Below are 17,084 nucleotides of genomic sequence, written 5' to 3'. Positions count from 1 at the left end.
CTTCAATATTAGGGTCATTGTGTATAGTGATTATTAGAGGTTCAAATGCTAAATTAAGGAGATAAGGGGGAAAAAAAGACAACCCTGTGTCATTCCTCTTTTTAACGAAAGAGAATCTGAGAGTGTTGTTAAAGTACATGCAGTTGGGTTGGTATATAATGCTCTTTTATGAATGACGAAAGATTGACTAACCCCAAACCACTCAGAGGGGGTCTTTTACTAAAGGTTAACTTGAGTTATCTGCAGCAAGGCCCATAGGAATAAAAGTAAAAGACCCCCTCAATGACTTGGAATACGTAATTCCTTTCTATTCTATCAAAGACCTTTTCAGCATCAATTAATAGAGCAATAATGGGCACTGGATAAGATTTAGATAGTTCAGCTAGTTAAAAAAAAAGTTGTGAGTTACCTATAATGAGTCTGCCAGGCATAAAGGGGCTCATTTAGAAAACAAAAAAAGTCATAAGGTGGTAGATGGGTGTTTTCTTTCAAAAATGTCCAAGTTGTGATATTTGACACATCATTTTTAGACATTTTTCTCCACTGTTCATCTAAATTTCAAGTGGGTGTGTTTTGGACAGGACCTGGGTGGCACCAAAAGATAGACATATTTCTGCAATAATTAAATAAAATGAAAATGTATAGGGCCAAAATTAAGACTTTTTGGCTAGACCTGTTTCAATCACAAATAAGTGACCAAAAAGTGCCCTAAATGATCAAATAACCACTGGAGGGATTAAGGCATAACCTCCCTTACTCCCCCAGTGGTCACAGGCCCCTCCTATCTCCCTAAGATATGGCAGTGACAGTACATACCAGTTTCTATGACAGCTTCAGATTTGCTGGTCATATTTATAAGAGCAGAAGGCAGGTCCCAGAAGTAGCCTAGTGGTTGGTGCAGTGGACTGTAAAGAAGGGGACCCAGGCCCATATTCTGCTCTAACTGCTACACTTGTTGTGGAATGTGTGAGCCCTCCAAAAAGCATTAAATACTTAATGTATCTACATATAGGTGACACCTGCAAGCTTGATAGCTATTGTAGTGGTGTACAGTGAGGTACAGTAGGTTTTTCTCTGTTCCTGGAGGGCACACCATACAATAAACTCCCTGAGCCCATATGCCAGGTCCCCTCCCTGGCCATCTTCAAATCCTTGCTCAAAGCCCACCTCTTCAATGTCGCCTTTGGCACCTAACCACTACACCTCTAATCAGGAAATCTTGACTGCCCCAACTTGACATTTTGTCCTTTAGATTGTAAGCTCCTTTGAGCAGGGACTGTCCTTTTTGTTTAAACTGTACAGCGCTGCGTAACTCTAGTAGCGCTCTAGAAATGTTAAGTAGTAGTAGTAGTAATATGTGGGTTATGGTGTGATGTGTACCTGACACCTTTTAAGTGAAGTCCACTGCAATGCCTTTAGACTGCCCCACTGCTCTGCTGGGATGTCTGTGTGGCCAGTCTATTAAAAATGATGGCTCCCCAGACATCCCAATGACTGTTTTTTGGACTTTTTTCTTTTGGATATTTTTTTTTCCAAAATGGTCCCAAAAGAAAAAGGCACTGAGCACAAAACATCAAGAAACAGATGATTTGCAAACCAAAAAGATAGATCTTTCAGCTTCAAAAATGGCTATGTTCACCACTCGATTTTTGGACGTTTCTAGGAAAATGTCCAAAATCGGACTTAGACATAAGAAGATAAGCATTGCCATACTGGGACAGACCGAAGGTCCATCAAGCCCAGTATCCTGTTAACAACAGTGGCCAATCCAGGTCACAAGTACCTGGGCAAGATCCCAAAACAGTACAATACATTTTATGCTGCTTATCTCAGAAATAAGCTATAGATTTTCCCAAGTCCATCTTAGTAATGGCTTATGGACTTTTCTTTTAGGAAGACATTCAAACCTTTTTAAAACCCAACTAAGATAATTACTTTACCACATTCTCTGACAATTAATTCCAGAGTTTAATTACACATTGAGTGAAGAAATATTTTCTCTGATTTGTTTTAAAATTACTGCTTTGTAGCTTCATTGCGTGCCTACTAGTCCTAGTACTTTTGGAAAGAGTGAACAAGTGATTCACTTCTACCTGTTCCACTCGACTCTGCCCAGCACTGTTCCTGTACCAAACGTTCTGAAGCTAACATTGAAGCCCCTTAAAATTTACACTCCAGTCCATCCATATCTATTCAGCCACAATCAGGGCGCAGACTGTAGATGTCCGCCCAGCACTGGTTTTATTCTCCAATTACCAGCGTTGCCACGCAATCTCTGCTAAGATTCCATAGATCCATTCCTTCCAAACAGGATTCCTTTGTGTTTATCCCACGCATTTTTGAATTCCACTACCGTTACCGTTTAGAAAATAAAATAGAGGGGGTTTTGCCATTGAAGAGAGGCTGTTCAGCGAGTCTGTAAACACAATAATATTCAGACCGCCGACATACAGAGGCATTTTCCCCTCTTTGAAATCACATTTCCTCAAGTGTATAGGTAAAATTTTAAAATTTTTAAAAAACTAAAAATTTTTAAATTTTTAAAAAACTAAAAATTTAAAAATAAATTTGATTAAAAAACTCTGTTTTTGAAGAATAATTTATAATAAAGCCATACAGTAAAAAAAAAACACTGGTTCTGACCAATGACTTATGTTTCTCAAGATAACATTACTGATGAAAACTGTGTCAAGATCAATAGAGCATCTATGGCAGTGCTTCCTCCTGTAGGTTTATACGTTTTATTGTATTTATTTATTTATTTATTTATTTATTTATTTATTTTTATTGACTACTGCTAGACCAGGGGTTCTCAACTCTATCCTGAGGATTCACCAAACGAGTCAAGTTTTTAGAATATCCATAATGAATATATATATATGAAGTATATTTGAATATGCTGCTACCATTAGATACCATTATCTTGTGCATTTTGGCTAGTTTATTCTGTCACAGAGTCCCTAGCAGAAATTTCTGAGGCTTGAATACTAGAACACGATAGGAACTAGGATTGCCCAAGGAACATTTTAATGTTACTGTACCTCCAAGAGTGCATCCAATACAAATGGGCAAACTAGGATTACCAAAAGCAAGAAACTGGAATCCTAGTGCATGAAGAAGCAAGGCACAAAAAGGAACAAAATGCATGGCCGGACAAGAAAACAACACTGATGCAACAGGTAACAAGCCCAGAGGTGGTGAAGAAATGTTCAAGCCTGCCCTGAGCTGGTCTATGCTGGAAATAAGATTACCATAAATATAAGACACAGCTAAGAATGGGCTGGCTACAGCCAAACTCCCAAAAGGCAAAGTAGCTCCTCCAGGAAGGCAGTTGCTTTTTCATAGGTTCAAGGTTGGCTTGTGCCTTCTAGGCACTGTATTATAGAATTGCCCTCAAAGGGCCTTGCCCAAGAAATGTCGGTGGCAGAAGCAGGATTTGAACCCTGACATCCTTGGGTCTCTGCTGTAACCACCAGGCTACTTCCTCTCCCATTGAAAATTTTATTACGACATCATTATTTAAAAAACAATCACTCAAACTTGTAAATTAAAAAATCTGGAAGAAATCTCAACACTTTCCCTTCATAGAGGCAAGGGAACTTCCATACTATATAATTCCATTGTTTGAGAGTCAGAGAGAAAATTTGCAACACAACTTAATAGCCTTTTTATTTCACCAGTTTGAGAACAGATGATAGGAGAAGCTAGTTACAGTTTCTTTGACTCTGCTTTATAAACCATTTTTTCCCAAAGAGTACAGTTAATATGCTTTTCTTGAAAGGTTGGAGGTTTCTCAGTCTTTCTATTCTTCTCACTTAATGGCTGTCATCACGTATCTCTTGTGTCTTTGCCAGCTGCTTAATTACTCACCTCTGTAGAGCGAGACTGGTGCAAATATGCTCAATTGTTATTAGGTGATTGGCCTGTCATCATTCCGTATGTATTTCAGTCCCATTACTTGCAATAATACACAGTTGTAGTTTCATACAAAACACATTTATTACCTATGGTATCAGGTGACTCTGTGACCCAGACAGGTTCTGCTATGGCAGCAACTCAAAATGACAGATGCACCACAGTAATTCCATGAAATACAATGGGAGAGAGTTATAGAGTTTAAATAGGAGCTAGTTAAGCTAATGACTTATCATACAACCTCTCAGCCTAGTGGCGCTACTGCTAGAGACTGATTGTTATATCTCTGATATAGTCTACCATAAGACAGGCATCAATCTTTCAGTCTTATTCTTCAGGATCCTTTTATACTGAATTGCAAATTCAAGCCATTTGAAAGTTGTTTCTAAATCTGCAAATCGTGTTCATTGTTATCTCTGAGGAGATTAACCTTTTCTATTTCTCCTATCTACATAGTTGCTGAGCTTTTCTTACAAGAGATTTTTTCCTATCTCAGGGCCATCAGTCATCAACTACTGCGTGTATACTCTCACTGCTTGCTTTGCCCTGTATCTATGACAATAAAGTAGTTCACCCTTTGGACAATGTTTTTCAATGGAAAGATTGCAAGCAGAAAAATCTCCTCATGATTCTGCCTGGTATAAGATATTATTCTCACATTTTTGCTCCTCAGGAAGTGCATCACTTCCTGGTCACAGGAATGACTGGCTATACTTATCAGAATTTTCTGACCCATTGAAATAATGCAGCTACCTTGACTCAGTATCAAGTGTCTGCATTCTGTCAGAAATTCATGTAACTTTGTATGTACATAAATTTGGTAGATAAGGCTGATTCACGTCTTAACCTTCACAACTTTATTGGACAAGTAGCAGGAACTGGAAAATGTATGGCATTACCAGTTAATGAAATTAATAGTCTCAGCAATTTGAAGTTGTTAGAAGTCTCCAATAAGGATGCAAACTGGATCCAGCTACACAGAACAGGAGGAGTGGCCTAGTGGTTAGAGTGGTGGACTTTGGTCCTGGGGAACTGGGTTCGATTCCCACTTCAGGCACAGGCAGCTCCTTGTGACTCTGGGCAAATCACTTAACCCTCCATTGTCCCAAGTACAAATAAGTACCTGTATATAATATGTAAGCTGCATTGAGCCTGCTATGAGTGAGAAAGTATGGGATACAAATGTAAGAAAAATAAATAAATCCAGTCCTGGGTTTACCTCAATGCATGCTAGGACTTGTAGTCTTGCTTTTCTAAGGTAATGCAATGGGGAAATTAGAACTACAAGTCCCCTGCATACAACGGGATAAACTCAGGACTGGATCAACTCTATCCTGTGAATCTGTATCTAGTTGGCAGCCTTAGTAGGGTTACCATATAGCTCCAGAAAAAGGACACATTGACCCAGTCTGGGTTTTGCTTCTATTGAAAGCAATGGAAGTAAAACCCTGACTGACTCAATCTATCCTCATTTTTCTGGAGCCATATGGTAATCCTAAGCCTTAGTCTTCAAAGTATAGTGGCTGAGTTCCTGGAGTATTAGAATTATTGAATTTGGGGAGCACGTTTGAATTGCTGAGTAAAAAGCAATGCCTTCTGAAAGCTCTGGAGAAGCACGCAGGTGAGATTGACTTATAAGGCCTTCAGAGTTCTAGCTTGCAAAATGGAGAACATTTCCATAATTATCTGGCTTTTGCTGAAGACCCATGTAGCAGAGGCATAGCTAGATTTTACGGTCAGGGAGAGCAGACTTTTATAAAATAGGTGTCAGCAGTGATCACACAAGTGGACTAGTGGAAGTCAAGTTGGAAACCACAGGAAATGGTACGAGCACATGTATACTCCCTGGTAGTGGAGAAAGGCATTACACGTTAGAAAAATGTATGTTATTGTTTGTTAATAATCACAGCGACAACTTCCATCTAAGTATATAGGCGCAGTCGCAATGATGTTATGAATTACCATAACATTTTTCACAGAATTTTTCCTGAACTATGAAGCAAATTATTTGCAGTCAATTACCATTCACACCTTCAACTTAGAGCCTGTTCACCCTCTGTTGGCTCTTTAGCACATAGTTTCAATTCATACTCTGTCAAGTCATACTGTGCTTCTGCTGCTAGTGTTGTCAGGATCATGACTGAAGAGCAAAGGAGCCAACTTTTCAAAATGACTGGGGGTGCTGAATTTCTCATCCCCCTCCCTCTCCCCCTTGTCCTCATCCCCCTCCCTCTCCGTGCCCCCTCCCTCTCCCCCTCTCCTGTCCCCCCTCCCTCATCCCCCTCCACCTCCCTCCGAGTTCCAGGCCCCCCTCCCTCTCTCCCTCCCAGTTCCAGTCCCTCCCTCCCTTCGAGTTCCAGGCCTCCTTCCCTCCGAGTTCCAGGGTCCCCCTCCCTGTTCCAGGGTCCCCCGCCCTCCTTCCCTTTGAGTTACAGGCCCCCTCCCTCCAAATTTTAAAAGTCATCTATCTTACCTCGTCGGGGTTAGGGCTGCAGCAGCCATAAAAAGCATGCAGGCTCGGCTCGGTGCTTAGTTCAGTTTTCCATTCTGTCTCTCTCAACTCTGGTCCCGCCCTTGCATAAACAGGAAATGAGGGTGGGACCAGAGCTGAGAGAGACAAGAGAAAACTGAACTAAGCACCGAGCCGAGCCTGTAGGCTTTTTACGGCTGCTGCAGCCCTAACCCCGACGAGGTAAGATAGATGACTTTTAAAATTTGGAGGAAGGGGGCCTGGAACTCGTAGGGAGGAGGGAGGGAGGGAACGAACTTCCGGTGGGTGAATGAACTTCTGGTGGGTGCAATATTGGGGGTGCTCGAGCACCCATGGAGTCGGCGCCTAGCTGAATAGTGCAGCACTGATACCACTGGAGCTGGCCCTTCTGCTGTGCTTCAGCAGCTCCACCACTCCACTCTTCAACCACGATTCTGGCGACACCAGCAGCAGGACATAAGAATAGCCATTCTAGGTCAGACCAATGGTCCATCTACCCCAGTATCCTGCTTCCAACAGTGGCCAATCCAGGTCACAACTACCTGTCAGAAATCTAATTAGTATCAACATTCCATGAACGCTCCTGTACTCTGCCAAGGCACAGAGAACAAGGTATGTTCTTCCAAGCATATTGTGAAGTTCAGTAGAGTCTCGATTATGCAACGTAAACAGACTGACCCATTGTCAGATAAGTGAAAAGTCAGATTACATGGAATACATTGAAATGCATAGAAATTTGCATTTCAAATGCTGAAGTGAAAGCAGGGTCTCAGAAGCAAAGCCAAACAGAAGTAGGTGCTGCCCTTCCAGTGAAAGAGACACCGGAAAAGTGGGGAATAAAGCCACAATGACATCATCGGGGTTCTATTGGATAAGCCAAAAGGTTAGATTATCAAGACTCCACTGTACCTGTAATACAAAGCATGCAAAAGTCACTCAGAACCTATATAATCTACTTTACCATAGCTCCATTAATTTACAGAAGTAACACAACAAAGACCTTATCTAGAAAATGCAACACAGGAGATACTGCAGTGGGAACTAGAACATCAATATGCCTGTTGGGAAGCTGAACAAGCTGAATTTATTACACAGCTTAAATAGAAACTCCAAGCAGTACCTGGCCTCAGTCGTAAACACTGAATACAAATAGACCCTTGCCAAGTACAAAATAAGTGACCACAACCTTAAAATATGAATGCTTAGACAAAAATTAAACATAAATCTCATGAAGCCACACTCTGTATGCAGAGCAACACTAGAGAAAGAGAAAGAGCACCGTCTACTAAGTGTAAACTTACTGTAAATCTAACATTTTCCATTCAGGGAATTAAGAATAAAATTCTTCTTTCCACCTTTGTTGTCTGGTTGTTTTGATTTTTTTTCCAATCATGTTTGTCCCAATCTTCAGTTTCTGCTTTCCTCTGGCTTTTCTAAACATTCCTTACAAAATTTCCAGTCCATCTGCCACTTCTCTCCCTCTGTCTTCTTCACTTCCTCTCATATATCCATCTCTGACTTTGATCTTTTCCTTTCAGCTTTCCTTCATTTATTTTTCTGTCTCTCTTTCTAGTCAGACTTCATTCATTCTTATTATTTAGTCTTCAATCTTCCTTTTTTTTTAAAACCACATCTAACTACAGCTTTTCATCTTCCTCACCCAGCCTCCCATTCTTCATCCTATTATTCACAAGTTTTCTTCCAGCACCTTCTCTTTCTTTCCTCCCTTCTGTACAGCATCCTCTCTCTATTTTCACTCATCTGACCAGTATCATCTCTCTTTCGCCTTCCTATTCAGGGTGTCCTCTTTCCTTCACCTCCAGCCAGCATATCTCCCTGTCACCCTACTCCTTCCCATATCCAACATCCCTCCATGTCCCTCTCCCCTTCCCATGCCAGCATCTCCCCTATATCCCTGCTCCTCCCTTGTCCAGCATACCCCCTTCTCTATCCTATGTCCAGTACCCCTCTTTGTTTTCTTACTCCCCCTTGTCGACCATCTCCCCTGTCTTCCTACTCATGTCCAACATCCTACAATTTTCTTTTTTCCTTCCTACTTATCTAGCATCATCTCCTCCCCTCTTCCAAGCCTGCATCTGCCCTCACTTAACCCCTTTAGAGACTTATTCCCTTCCATCCAGCATCTGCCCCCTCACCCCATTCCATCCAGTGTGTGCCTCCCTCTCCATCTTCAATCCAGCATGTGCCCTCATTCTCTGCCCCCTTCCATCCAATATCTGCCCCCTCTTTTTTCACCTTTCCATCCAGCATTTACCCCTTCTCTCTAATCTTATGTTCCAGCATCTGTCCTTTCTACCTTCCTTTCAGCATCTGTCACCTCTCACTAACCCTTCTCTCTGACTCTTCCTTCCAGCGCTTGTCCTTTCTCTCTGATCCTTCCATCCAGTGCCAGTCCCTTCTCTCCCTCCTTCTATCAAGTGCCTGTCCCTTCTCTCTGACCCTTCCTTCCAGCATCTCTCCCCTCACTCTCTCCCCTTCCTTCTATCCAGTACCTGGCCCTTCTCTCTGACCTTTCTTCCAGTGTCAGTCCCCTCTCTCCCTCCTTCTCTCCAGCTCCTGTCCCTTCTCTCTGACCCTTCCTTCCAGCATCTCTCCCCTTGCTCTCTCCTTCCATCCAGTGGCTGTCCCTTCTCTCTGACCCTTCCTTCCAGTTTCTGCCCCTCTCTCCCTCCTTCTATCCAGCACCTGTCCCTTCTCTCTTACCCTTCTGTCCAATGTCAGTCTCCTTTCTTCCTACTTCTATCCAGTACCTGTCCTTTCTCTTTGACCTTTCCTTCCAGCATCTCTCCTTCCATACAGTGGCTGTCCCTTCTCTGACCCCTCCTTCTAGTGTCTGCCCCCTCTTTCCCTCCTGCTATCCAGTGCCTGTCCTCTCTGACCCTTCCTTCTGGGATCTCTCCCCTAACTCTCTCCCCCTCCTTCTATCCAGCACCCAGGGCCGGTCTTAGCAAGTCATAGGGGCCCTATGCAGACCAATTTGGTGGGGCCCCATCCTAGCCCCGCCTACCCTAGCCCCTCCCCCACCCTAGCTCCACCCCATTGATAAGATTATTCCATTTTTAGAACATTTTTTTATTTATGAAATTTCAAATAAAGACAAATGAAGCTAAACTTGTACAAAAAAACTGATTGAAATAATAAGCACAATGCTATCATGAAACCTCCCCTCCCCAGAAATTATTCAGTTCAAGTTCACTACAATTAGTAGTTCCAATTCTCATAACAAAGGAGAATAAAGGAAAAATATTAAGAAAAGATCCAGAACTTTCAAATTCCCCTATTACTCTGTAACCCATCAAACCAGAGAGGCAAGTAGCCACATCAGCTACTAAATAGTTTGAACTGATTGTACCTACTTTATATCAGATTTTGCTCCTTCATGATTTCCATTCTCAGATTTTAGCTTAATAATCTTTTCTTCCTGTGATTGCAGTCTAGCTTCCAAATGATTAATTCGAGGTGTCATATCATTAATTACTGGAAGCAGTGTTTTAACTAAATCTGCTATTGCCATCCAAATTTTTATCAGGAGAAATATCTGCAGATCTATGTGAAAATAACCCAGATATGTTAGAAACAGCCTCTTCCAAGCCAGAAGATCTTACTTGCTCAGCTTCTCCAGCAACCAATGTTGTTGGGCCAAATTTCTCTCAGGGAGGCAGACATTTCCAACCCTTGCACCGTCCGCAAGCGTCCTTAGATGAGAGAGACACTTCTCCTGATCTCCTGCCTGCATGGAATCCGATTTTGATTTGGCATAAGTGCATAACTGTTGGCGTCAGCAATGATGGCTCACCTCACGTCCTCACCAACTCTGACCAGGCTCCAGCTTTTCCCACTCAGTGACTCCCGCCCTCGCGTCCTGGAGCCTGGAGGTGAGCTGTCGCGCTGCAACTGTCTGCCGTCGCCGTCGGGGTCGTCGCTGCCTGGGCTGGCTCACTGGCATCGCTCAGTTAGTTGCCGGGGTCTGGGGACTCGGGAGCTGATGGCGGGCTCACTAGGCCCAAGCTGGGAGTGGGCACCGCGCTGGTAGTGACGGGAGCGGAGCGGCCGAGCTGCGGGAATGGAGATCATCTCAGGCGACTAAGGCGAGCAGCAGTGGAGGTCGGAGCGGAGGCACGAGTGAGGCAGAGTTGAGCGTGGGGCCCCCTTAGGGGCACCATGCGGGGCCCCCTTAGGCGCGGGGCCCTATGCGGTCGCCTTGGTCGCCTCTGCCTAAGACCGGCCCTGCCAGCACCTGTCCTTTCCAGCATCTCTCCTCTTGCTCTCTCCTTCCATCCAGTGGCTGTCCCTTTTCTCTGACCCTTCTTTCCAGTGTCTGCCCTCTCTTCCCCTCCTTCTATCCAGCATCTGTCCCTTCTCTCTGACCCTTCCTTACTGAATCTGTCCTTTTGCTCCCTCCTTCCATCAAGTGCCTGTCCCTCTGTGACCCTTTTCCCAGCATCTGTCCCCTCGCTCCCTCCTTCTATGCAGTACCTGTCCCTTCTCTCTGACCCTTCCTTCCAGGTCTTTACCCTTGCTCCCTCCTTCCATTCAGCACACACACACACAGCTTTTTTTTGTTTTAATTTAAAAAGTTTGTAGCATGGCCTCTCACTTCCTTTCCCTTCCTTCCCACCCCAGTCCAACTTCTGCCCTCAGCCCTTCCTCAGACCACTTGCTCTTCTCCACTTAGCTTCCTTTCTCCCACCCGCATGTGCAGCACTTCTCCGTCATCCTCCTCCCACCCGTTACAGCCAGCAGCAGCACCCAGCATACGCTACCTGAGCCAACCCGGAGCTTTTTCTCTGCTGCACCCCACACCTCTGATGCAACATCCTGTTTACACAAGGGCAGGGTGTGGCAGAGGAAAAGCTTTGGGTCAGCTCAGGCAGCGTGTGTTGGCTGCCACTGCCGACTATTAAATAAGACTTGACGGACCAGGGAAGAGAGAATGAGGAGAAGTGCTGCACATGCAGATAGGGTTTGGCAGCCGTGAGTCTATACAGTGCGGCCCAGTGATAGAAGCTGTCATTTGTTTAGCTGCTGTTGACACTGGGCTGGAGCAGCAGAGAGGCGGGATGGAAGTGAGGTAGGTTCGTGGCCACTACATGCAGCTTAGAGGGAACAGGACTGCACATAGGCGCTGCTTCCCCCAAAATCCATTTGGGGAAAACCGCTCCCCCTGTACCCCACCTAGCTATGCCTCTGCCATGTACCAATCAAGAACACATGCCCCAATTCCAAGGAATCAAAGTAGATATGGAAGCAGTTTCATAAAAAGATCAGCAGGTGGCAGCATAACACATAAACATAGTCAACAGAAAAAGCATGCAGAATTTACGAGAACAGGTTACTAATATTCATTGTAAATTACAATCTACATATTCAATAGACCACTAACTGCTATCTTCTCCATTCCCCCACCTGAACTCCCTTCACAATACTGTACATCTTCATCCTTTAACAGGTAGGTCTTTAGCAAAGCTGTTGTAATTCTTATATCTGGTGTACTTCTACAGAGCAGTGATTTTATAGCTGTGGTACTACACAAGAAAAAGGAGAAGCTCAGTTATTAAAATGTTTTACTTCTCACAGTGAAGGAACTATAAAGCTGCCACCCCCATGTGAATGGAAACAGAAAATTATATAGTATAGGGACAACTATCTACTCAAGTATCCTGGGTCCATTTGTGCTGAAACCCAAATGCAATGAATAATATATATATATATATATATATATATATATTTTTTTTTTTTAAACCTTTCATTTATTAACCAACTCAGGGCTTCTTTACAAAGCCTCACTAGCAATTCCCATGCAGCAAATGAGAAGGCACCCATAGGAATTGAATGGGCTTCCTCTCATATGCCGCACCAAGAATCGGTAGCGCGGCTTTGTAAAAGAGGCTCTCAATGATTACAACATAGGGAAGATATGGTCCCTAAATTCTGCATTAACTGGTAACCTTGCTACAGAGTTTTCCCATTAGCTGCAACTGACCTATATTTTCTATTGGCATACTCAAATATTCGACATTGCAATAATCTAATCATCAAAAATAGAAAAGGTTGGTCAAAAGAGTAGAAACACCATCAAGTTTTTCAAAATCCTCAATAGAAATTGCTGAGTTTGAAATAGCAAGCGATGCACAAAGGAAATTGCATGCGAATGAGCTGCACGTAATTTCAGCAGGCAGCTCGGTAGAGAAAGTACCTAGCACATGTGCAGAACAGTTGCTCGCTAAGTGTTGATGCCAAATGCATGCCCTGAACTGCGAGTGCTAAAAATGGCTGCAGTGCATGGTAAACCCATATCCACTGGCCACTTTTTACCACGGCTTAGTAAAAGGACCCCTAAATGAAGGCATGGACTCAATAAAGAAAGTGAATAACCATTGCTTTAGATTTTTACTGTGTGGCCAATGGCTGGTTGATGTCGACTTACATCATTTGATGATACAATTTAACATGTTCTGGCATTCTTTGTCGGTGTAAGCCCTGAGCACTATCCCTCCAGTGTGTTGCCAAACTATATTGTTGCGTTTTTCCTTTCTAAGTTTTCATTAATTAATAAAAAGATTTTAATTTTCTAGCTGTGAAATGAGTCTACTAGAATTATGGAATGTATTTTTCTAATAATATAATTTTGTCTTCTTTTCAGGATTGATTTCTATGCCCTTCCTGAAGAAGCCTTTTTGGCGAAACACAGTCTAGTGTTGAGGGAGCTATTGAAGAGTTTTTTACATTTACAGGGACACCTCGGCTGAACGGCACCTCTGTATCCAGTGAAGATCATTTATTGATTCTTGCAAGATAAGTACTTTTGTGCCCTCATTTAGGGCCTCTTTTACCAAATCGCACTAGTGATTCCCGTGCAGCAATGCTAACGAAGCCCATTCAAAGTGAATAGGCTTTGTTGGCATTGCTGTGCCGGGATCACTAGTGTTCTAGGCTACTACTCTCGGACTTGGAAGAGCTGGGTGACTTTCTGCCAGGAACAGCTCAGCATCAAGCCTTTACTGCCAGGACCTGCACAAATGAAGGGAACACAGCATCCCCTGAATTCTATATATGGCACTAAAAATTGCATGCAGAAGTGTGGGCACACACTCAATTAGCGCGCACAATTTAATTGAAGTACAAGCCAATTAGTGCCAATAATTGGGTGCTAATAATCAATTATCAGTGCTAATTGGCATTCATTAAAATTTATGTGCACATTTTTAGGTAGCGGGATCTGCACATAAATTTTATGCATGGCTCCAAAAAGGGGGCACGACCATGGGCGGGTCATGTGTGGGTCAGGGGCATTCCCACAATTTATGCACACTATTATAGAATAAGGGGGACCTAAGCCTAATTTAGGTGCATGGATTTACACCAGTGTTCAGTTGATGTAAGCCCTCATGCCTAAACTTAGGCGCAGATCCTGGCACTAAGCATTATTCTATAAACAGTATGTAACTTTGAGCAACATCTATAAAAAAGTGCTTAGCGCTTTTTTCGGTGCTGATTTTTTTGGCACCATGTATAGAATTTGGTCTCATATGTAAAAAGTGCTATTGTTGCGTCTGGTTGTTGCTTTTCTTTAGTGAGAAAGAAACATATTTGTGCTGTCAAAAATTGCAAGTGCTCAGTGTTGCTGGCCTTCATTAAATTAAGAGCAAAAAATATATGATAAACAATATTTGACTTAGCAACATTTATTAATAAACCATAACTAAGAGTCCTTTTACCAAGGTGCGCTAACAGATTTAGCACATGCTAAATGATAAGATGCCCAGATGCAGAGTAGCAGATGAATATTTTGAAATGCAATTGGCTCCTTCGTTGTAATTGGAAACTATAACTTCAAAAACCGGAACCTTATGATCAGCCATTCTGATTGAATGAGTTTTTTTCTTTCTTTGATGGCAATGAAGTCAGAAGAAGGCTCATATGCTAGCTATTCTTTCTCCTGTTTTTTTTTTTCCTTATTTGTTTTAAATATGTTTTTAATTGTATTAGATCCCTATATTTGAGGGCAACTGTTTATAGCCAATAATTATAAAGTAACTACAAGTAATATATTACTTTTCACAGTAACTTAACTTATTACTTTTGTCAAGCAAGTAACTAGTATGTGTAGTATATTACTTTTTCCTTGCAGTAACTAGTAACTTTAATATATTATTTTTACAAAGTACCTTGCCCAACACTAATGGACTGATCATCTTCACTGGAGGATGGCAGAATTCTCATTTGTTCAATCATTTCTTCATTCCTTCCTGTTGCTGTGTTTGCCTTCCTGTGTTTGTCTTGTTACCTTAGTCTGACTCTTTGGCTTGAACCATGGTATGACCGCCGTCTTCTTTAAAGGGCTAGATTTATTTATTTACAGTTACTAACTGACCGCCACCAGCTGAATATTAGGGGGTGTATCTATACTGCTGTTGCTCATTGGTGCACAACACAGTGGTTTTTAATGTTAAATTGAAAAAAAGGGAAAGATAGGAAATAAGAAGAAAAGAACGAGGCAGATATCTGAAAAGAATCCTAGTTGAAAAGGTAAATTTCATAGGGGTATCTAATGGGGTAGGAAATTGGTGAGAAAGATGAGTAGACTGCTTCAGACAGGATAAAAGGATTAGCTAATTGGGTACTAGGGACACACGAAGGTAATCAACAGCGGTGGGGGACAGGCAGAAGGGTAGGATGCTTCAGAACTGGATAGGGCAGGAAGGTATTGATACTATACATCAAAGAACCATGCTCTGAGTGCCTTCTTACATTTCTTGAAAGAGGATTACAAACCAAGCTAACAAGGAAGTGAATTCCACAGGTGGTACAGTCTCAAATACGAAAAAGCTGTGTTCCTTTTATCTGCTTTTAAAGTAAAAATAAGGCTTGGTTTTGCATAGTACATTTCTTACATTTAGGCTCATAGCAAATATCAGATGGATGCTGGATTCACAATGAATCAGTTCGCCCATCTCTAGTACCAAAACCACATAAAACTCATTATGAAATGGCTTTCATCAATGAACAAACAAGGCTAAGTCATGTTAAGGGTATAAACTATTATCCACAAGAGCCTGATTGTGGTACTAAGGGAAGAAAATAATCACTGGGTGTGGAAATCTGCAGGAAATGAGAAGACCCCCAACAAGCAAGATCTTGTCAGACATGCTTCCCTACAGCTGCCGTACGTATCCCAAGAAACAGCACAAAACAATATGCTAATTACTATTTAGTTTCTCTATCTAGAAAACATAATCATTATTTAAAATGCGAACCAGTAGATAAAACATGAATTTTAGGATTAATTAAATCATAGTCTGAAGATCTTTTTCAGCTAATTGCTGGGGTAGCTGACAGTTTGAACTGAGTTAACAGCATGGATAGCAAGCATACCTAGGCTAATTTGTAAAGCAAAATGTTACTACACATCATAGAATTCTGGAGTTTCTACCTTATTTCTCATTAAATAAGAGGTATGTGATGTGGAAGGCATGTTTTCTGATTGGCCAGCATAGATCCAAATTGGTTATGCCAATTGCCAGAAAGCTGCTTAAGAATGTCTCAAGAGTCTGATTGCTACAGGTGGCTGCAGATTATTATTCCTGATTGTGGATGCACAGTGATATGCTCTGTCCACTGCCTAATCCATTAGTTCTTTTGTACAAGGAAGTAATTCTCTACAGGGCACCTAAAGTTAGGTGTCTTGATATGGTGTGCTAATTCTATATTGGCAATTGCACACATAATTACTACTACTAATCATTACTATAACGCTACTAGATGTATGCCACTGCACTAACCATTAGGCCAATCCTCCACTCCATAATTGCCATTATAACATACTAGAGTAAGTCCGCAGTTGCACGCCTAACTTTAGCATGAGTACCAATGCCAGCTGAAAGGCTGGTATAAATGCTTGCACCTAACCGTTGTTAGTTAGGCACATTGCTGGTATTCTGTAACCCATGTAGTTGCTAGGCACACACCTGACCCACCCATGCCCCCTTGCAGTTGCATATTTTTGCACAATTTGTAGAATATCAGCTTAGGGCAGTTATGTGTGTAACTGCAAATTAATGCCAATTAAAACCATTTATAGCCAGTTGTTGGTTATTAATGACAATAGACAGCTAATTAAGCAATTAAGGGGCCCTTTAACTAAGCCACGTAGGTGCCTATGTGCACCTAACACATGCCAATTTGGAACTAGCACCCGGCTACCTCATGGCCCGGGTGGTAATTTCATTTTTTATGTGTGTCCACTATACATGCCGGAAAGGTTCTGGCGCGTGGCACTAACTGGGCAGTAATCAGCAGTGTATGCACGCTGACAATTATCACCCAGTTAATGCATGAGACTTTACCACTAAGTCAGTGGGTAGTGGTAAGGTCTTAGACCCCAAACTGACGTGCGCCAATTTTTATTTTGTCGCACATTAATTTTCAGCCAAAAAAGGCCTTTTTTGCAGGTGCGCTGAAGAATGGACCCGCTTGTCCAGTACACAAGTCTACACCAGCGCAGGCCATTTTTTAGCACACCTTAGTAAAAGGACCCCTAAGTTACATGCTAACCAGCACTATTCTATAACTTTTGAATATGTATGAAGCATAAAATTACGTGCACAAGATTATAGAAGTAGGGGCAAATACTAATTTACATGTTTAAATGGCTTAT

The sequence above is a fragment of the Microcaecilia unicolor genome, chromosome 5 (genome assembly GCF_901765095.1).
Source record: "Microcaecilia unicolor chromosome 5, aMicUni1.1, whole genome shotgun sequence".
Taxonomy (NCBI): Eukaryota; Metazoa; Chordata; class Amphibia; order Gymnophiona; family Siphonopidae; genus Microcaecilia; species Microcaecilia unicolor.
Note: the sequence above shows the minus strand (reverse complement) of the source record.